The sequence below is a fragment of the Coenobita brevimanus genome, chromosome 24 (genome assembly GCF_032717465.1).
Source record: "Coenobita brevimanus isolate Jiangsu-jjx chromosome 24, ASM3271746v2, whole genome shotgun sequence".
Lineage (NCBI taxonomy): Eukaryota > Metazoa > Arthropoda > Malacostraca > Decapoda > Coenobitidae > Coenobita > Coenobita brevimanus.
Window position 1 is genome coordinate 55,866,438 of NC_136977.1, and position 7,025 is coordinate 55,873,462.

The following is a 7,025-nucleotide window of genomic DNA, read 5'->3' on the forward strand; positions in this document are numbered from 1 at the left end:
TTAATATAAACTTTTTTTTGAGGTTAAGTCAGGAGTCAGATGGCTGTTCATCCCTGTGAAGTTAATATTTCAGCCACTTTGATGGTGTCTGTTTTTGTATGAATTTTTGTAGTTGATGGTGATTGTTACTATTATGTTATAAGATGGAGGTGGGATTCCCACCTGGGCTGTTCATGGTGTGTGGTGTTGATATTTCTCCCACTTTGATGGTTTCTATGTGTTTATGAATCTTCGTTTTGGTAGTTGATGGTGATTATTATACTCATGAGGTGAGGTTTGGATGCCAGGGGGTATTCACTATGTAGCCTATGCTGTTGATAATTCTCCAGTTTTGATGCTTATTCTTTGTTTATGGATCTTTATAAATGATGATGATGGTGGTGGTGGTGATGGTGCTTGTTTAAGGGAGAGTCGGTATTTCAAAAGCTGTTAACTGTGTATGTTGTTCATATTTCTCCTCTCATTTGATTGCCTTCTCTTTGTTTATGGATGTTTTTATGTGTTTTTGATGATATTGGTGTCTCTCAGTTCAGATTTTGGTGACATTGTATATGATGATTTCTTAAGGATAAATGTTGAGTGCATAGAGTGGATAGGATAGAATTTTGATCTGTGATAGATTTGGAGTAAGGAAAGTCATTTATCATAGAGATGAAGTCTGTGCTTAGATGGCATGGTCATATGGGGAGAGTGGATGCAATAAAGGAGGTGAAAAAAGTGTGAGTGGCATGTTATGCCAAGAAGAAGGTGGTTGGATAATATTGGTAAATGTGTGTGTGTGTGTGTGTGAAAGAGAGGACATTAACATGGCTAGGAAACTTAGTGGGGAACAGGATCGTTACATTAATTAGGTACGGAGGAGCACAGAAGGTTGTGGCACCCCCTCTCCGTTCTTTCTTCTTCTTCTTCTTCTTCTTCTTCTTCTCCTCCTCCTCCTCCTTCTCCTCCTCCTCCTCCTCCTCCTCCTTCTCCTCCCTCCTCCTCCTCCTCCTCCTATTTTTTTTTTTTTTTTTTTTTTTTTTTTTTTTTTTAGTGGATTAACACTGAGGATGCAGGGCTTGAATGATGAGTGAATGAATATCTGGCCCTCTGCAGTGAGCTTGCAGGTTATTAACCTCTTCCTCTGTTGTGATTTTCTCTTCTTTTGTAGGGTTTCTTTACTTCATCCTTAGGTGGAAAAAATTATCAATGATGATGATGATTGCTTGGTCCACTTCATTGGGTATGATGTTGATATTTTTCCCTTATTTATACTTTCTCATTCTTTGTTTCTGGATCGAATCTCACGTTTCTCAGTGAAGACAAGGGTTGAGGTAGGCCATTAGTATGGACATATGAAGAGATTTGATGTACATTGAGTGGTGGTGGATCTGAACTAACTGAACTGCAGGAAACCAGTCAGTTTAACTGGTCATTCCCAGGGATTGTTTATTGAGGCTGTGTTGAAGGATTTTCTGTTGTGATAGTGTGGTGCATGAGGCGAGTGTGTTAAGGTGTGGGCAAAGTGTGGTCATGAGGTGGGTGTGTTGTGGTGTGTGGGGGGATGCATTGCAGTGTGGGCATAAGGGATTGTACTTTGTGTTGGTATTGAAGCAAGGAAGGATGATGACTGAATTGTAGTCTGACCATTCTCTAAAAACTAGGCCTTGATTTTTGTCCTTCTGCAGGTATTTCACAGACCTCAGTGACAATAATATAATACTGTGTCTGTACATTATTTCAATACCATTTTCTTCGTGGCAAGCATCATATTCTTGTGCTCATATATTCTTATAACTCAGCATTCACAATAGAGAGATGGTGGTTTTGGGCCAGGTTAATGAAAGAATAATATAGGTGTACTCGTGTCTTTCTGAGTAAGGTAGTTTGTGAAGGGTGGATGGCAGAGATGATGGCCACATTGTAGTTGGCTAGGTGTACTTGTGTCTCCTGGAGTAGGCCAGCTCCTGAGGGGTGGATGTCTTGTGATGGCTAGAGAGTATTTCCCATTTGGCCTTTTAGTGTGTGAACTTGTTTGATGTGAAAGTGGGTCCGTGGCCAAGTGTGAGGTCACGTACTGCTTCCTATAGTTCATCCACTCTAAATAGACTGGGGTTTTCCTCCTTTTGCAGCTTACTTCCCATTGCTCAGTGGCAGAATAATTCAGTTCTGTGACTCTTTGTCCCTCCCATAAGACTTTCCGTAACTGGCACTATATTCTAGTTTTAATCTCTGGTTTCAACTCAGTATTGAAGATAGAGAGAGAACAATTTCACATAGTACAAGTGAACAGAGTTTAGGTGGTGTGAATGGCTAGTGAAGGGTATGTAAAGTGAGGATGGGGTGGAGGCAGCCTTATTAAGTGTGTGGAGGTCTTGTTGAGGTGTGGTGGTGGTTTAGAAGTTTGCATGTTCAGGTGGTGCTGTAGGAGTTCAGTTTGGTCCTGCATAATTATTAGGCCAAGCTAAGGTAAAAGAGTATAGTGACTGTTAATATTTTGAAGGCATCAAGTTTATGAGATGCCTTTGCACTGATGTGGCTAGTGTGTAAAGAAAAGGTTATGTATTAATGTGCAGAGTTAATCCAAGGATATAAGGTGTCTGTTGGCAGTGACATGAAAAAGAGAGATGAGAGTGTGTTTGAGATGTGTGTCTGGCGTGAAGAGAGTGGTAGTTGATTTATGGGATAAGGCATTGGTGGTACTGTTGGAAATTGGCTATAGGTAATTTATGGGATAAGGCTGTTGTTCTGTGTGTAAGTAGTGTTGTAGCATTGGTGGTACTGTTGGAGGTTGGCTGCTATTTGTTGAGCTTTGTTAGGTCATTGACATAGGACAGTACTGTTATCAAAGAAGGGTGGAGCAGGTAGCTCATGGAGGAAAAGGTTTAACAGTGAAAGTAGGAGAACTCTGCAGTAACTGAGTATCATGAATCACTTGAGTAACACTGGTGTGAAAGTGGAACAGTTCCACTCTTATCCATCATCCACTCAGGTTTATTGGGGCACCTCAATTTATATGCATAAAATGGAGATAGATTTAATATATTTTTTTCAGACCTAAAGGCACCTTTTACTCCATCCATCCATCCATCATCTAATCCTATGTTGCCCCATGAGGAGTGTAGGAGCCCGAGGCTTGGAAAGTTGGTCCTGGCATTTAAGATGAGAGTGACCACCCTCACTCATCCCTAAGTGGCATTACATGAGCAATAAACCCTAACCACCCCTTGGATATAAACCTTCACCGGCTCAATCCAACTGGAGCATCTTTATTACCCACTAAACCACCAGGAGCCAAAATTTGGTTGTATGGTTACCACCCAACATAGTAAATGGTTTCCTGGTGTACAGAAAACCATTTGGCTTGTCACTCAGTGTAGAGTCACCCACAGGCAGAAAGAAGAGGAAAGAAAGACACAAGAGAGAGTGTAAAGTCACCCGCAGGCAGAAGAAAGAGGAAAGAATGAAGGAAAGAAGACAGAAGAGAGTGGATGGAAAGAAGGATGGAGGAGAAGAAAGGGCAACACTGTTACAAATTTTTTGCTTCAGTTTATAATGCCACCAGAAAGCATTTTTACTGATATACAGTAATTCCTCAGTTAATAGTAGATGGAAAGTACTTGTCGGTAAAAATGGCTTTAAATGAGGGTTGGGTTCCAGAAGAAAACATTTCTTATCGGTTATTTTAAAAATTTTAAGGTTGCAAAGAATCGTCAAAATATAAATTACAAACATAAAATGTAGCCATTGTACCTAAATTAAATGGATTTTGTACAGTATGTGTATTTGTGTAGTTTTATATGTATCGCTATGTTAGTTATGTATTAGGTTTCTTTGTAACTCTTCCTTCTCGTCTGAACCTACCCTCCCCCTCCATACCCACTGTACCCTGCCCTGTCATTCCCCACCCTGCCTTTCTCTAATATCCTTTACCTTATCCTTCCCTGCCATCCTCTATCCTACCCGGCCATGCCCTACCCTGCCTCACCCAACCCTGTTCTCTCCCATATTCTGTCATAACCTGTCATCCTCTACCCAGTCGAGCCTTGCCCTCCCTTAACCTGCCTGCCCTGCCATTGCCAACCATCCCCTAACTTCCCATTAATGTATTCTGCCATCCTATAGCCTTCCCAGTCCAGTCATCCCTTACCTTGCCGCCTTCTCCCACCTCTGCCCTGCCATGCCTTTTCATATCCACCTTTCCCTCCCTATCCTCTGCTAACTCTCTTCCCTACCCTACCCTATCTTGCATTATCCTTCCCTACCCTACATTCCCTCACTACACTATCCTGCCTTTCCCCACACTACCCTATCCTATCGTACATTACTTTACGTTACCCTTTCTCCCCGAACACCCTATCCTGCCTCTTTCTGCCTACTGCCTCTTCCTACACTACCGTCATTTGATGTCCAATCCTCCACTTTCAACTGTGCCTCTTCATACCATATCTTGCTGAACTTACCCTGCTCTGGCTGTCCCTACCCTGAATCTTATTACCCTGCCCTGTGTTTTGGTACACTGCATCATGCTACCCTGCCCTGCCCTGACTCATTACCCAACACTTCCCTACAATGCTCTGCCACTTCTTACCCTGCATCTCCTTAGCCTACCCTGTCTTTGCCCACTATAAGCTACCCTGCCTTTCCCAACACTACTAGTCAGTCCACCATCTAGGTCTATGATGACCTCTTGGTACCTTTCAATCTTCTATTGAAGCCTCTATGCTGAGCCAGGTCTACCCTCTCTTTTCCGACATTGTGCTCTTCTTTCTCTTCCATACTCAACCAAACTTTATCAGTCCCCTTCCCAGAAGCTTACCATTCCTTCACCCACACTAGAGAATTTACTTTCTGTCCACACTTGCACATCCCATTTCCAATTAGTGTACCCTCAGTATAAAAAATATCGGCACCCATTCAGTGTGAGACATTATGATACACGGACTGAGATTTATGAGAAATGACATGAATACGTTGGTACAGTGGTTGTGACAGAATTGCCAACATCATCATCCGGACCTCTTTTCCCATCCCAGGGCAAGATGAGGCGTAGTAGCGTCTAGACAGTCAAAGTTTGCCCAGTTCAATGGGCCATGTTCCCATTCACTCATCATTCAAGCCCATGGAATCCTGGCTTCATCTGATAGACCAAAAGGTATCACAACCCCACACTTTCATATGGCATTGCATTATAATGGGCATTGTGCACAGTGCGCAGATGTGTAATTAGTAATAACCAGAGACGAAGCATTTCACATCTTAACGGACCCCAGGGTACCGATACTTTTTTTTTTTTTTTTTAAATATAAATTGAGGGTACAACCTTTACTCTACCATGCTTCCTTTACCAGTTCCGATGTTCCACCTCTACATTCTCATAACTTACCCCCTGGCTTATCCCAATATACGTCTGTTATTCCTTACTTCAAATCCTCTTCCTCACTCATTTTCCTTCATTCCTGTTTTATCAAACAACTGTCTTTCCATTTTGTTACCCATGTTTACATTGATGTGTCTAAAATATCAAATGGCACAGGATTTGCAATACATTTTCCTTCTTGATCCTATCAGTTTACAGGATGTGCAATAAATTTTCCCTCACAATCCTATCAATTGACCTTACCATTTGCTAGCATACTCACAGCAGAACACTATGCATTGTGTTTTACTTTATGATGTATGCTTTACTCTTCATCATTATCTTTTATTCTTTTCACTGACTCCCTTAGTGCACTTTACATTTTGTCATGTTTCTCCTCCTTACGCCCCCATGTTCATGATTTCAAGAATGGCTATTTTATTTATCTTGTAGAAGGAAAAACATATACGGTATACATTTCTGTTGAGAGCCTAATCATGTAGGTATACCTGGATATAAACAGATTGATCCTTTAGCTCATTCTCCAATCTCCTTAGGAAATTCTTGCTTTTGTGCCATCCTGGCCTGTGGTTACCTCCCTATTATCACTTTTTTTCTAACATCAAGATGGCAGTCCATTTTGTCTGACATTTCAGCTGATAAACTCTGCGCAGTGAAACAGTTTGTTTCCTCGACGTAATCCACGCCATATAATAAATTCGACAGTGGGAAACTGCGCTAGCCCGGATATACTGTCATACCCAGCTCACTCTTATTTAATATCCAATGGACTCCCTCCTTCTTGCTCTGCCTGTGATGTTCTCCTTTCTCTTTCACATATCTGTCCAAATTATGCTACTGCTTGCGCCACTGCTTTTCATTTTCATGTCCTGCGTACTCCTTACTATACCTTCAGATCATGGTGCCATATGATCTTTGCTAATTGGCACTCAGTCTTCATTCTCACTCACTCTTTTACATTACTCTTCATCACCCCACCCTACCCTATCTTTGCATATGCTAGCCTACTCTGCCCCTTCTTTACCAGTGTGCCCTCTTACTAGTCTACCCTGCCTCTCTACCCCTCCTTGCCCTTTCCCTAAATTACCTTCCCTCTCCCTACTATGCCTAGTATCTTACTACCCTACCCAGCCTCTCCCTGTCCTATCCTGTCTCTCACTTACTAATACTGCAGTGCATCTACCTAAGTTACCCTGTCACATCCTACATTGCCGTTTCTTAACCCACCTTGGTGTTCACTACTCTGCTTTACCTGTCCTTACCTTACTTTACTGTGCCCTGCATCAAACCTACACTGCTCATTCTCTCTCATCCCTCCCTTGCCTCTCCATTTCAAATCCTACCTCTCCCTACCCTACCCTTCAACCTTTCCCTACCCTGCCACTCCCTAAACTGGACTCCCTGGCATCTTTTTACCAAACTGTGCCCTGCCATCCCCTACCCTGCCTAGTGTCTCCTTACCTTCCTGTCACCCCCTTCACTACCCTGCTTACCCATCTCCAACCTTGCCCTGCCCCGTAGTGCCTTACCATTTCATCTTCCTTATTCTTTCCTGTCATCCCCTACCTTGCTGTGTCTCTCCCTACATTGCAATGGCCTGCACTGCCATGTTTCTGTACTAATTTCTTCCTCTCTCCCAGCTCTTTCTAACCTTTCCCCTCCATTT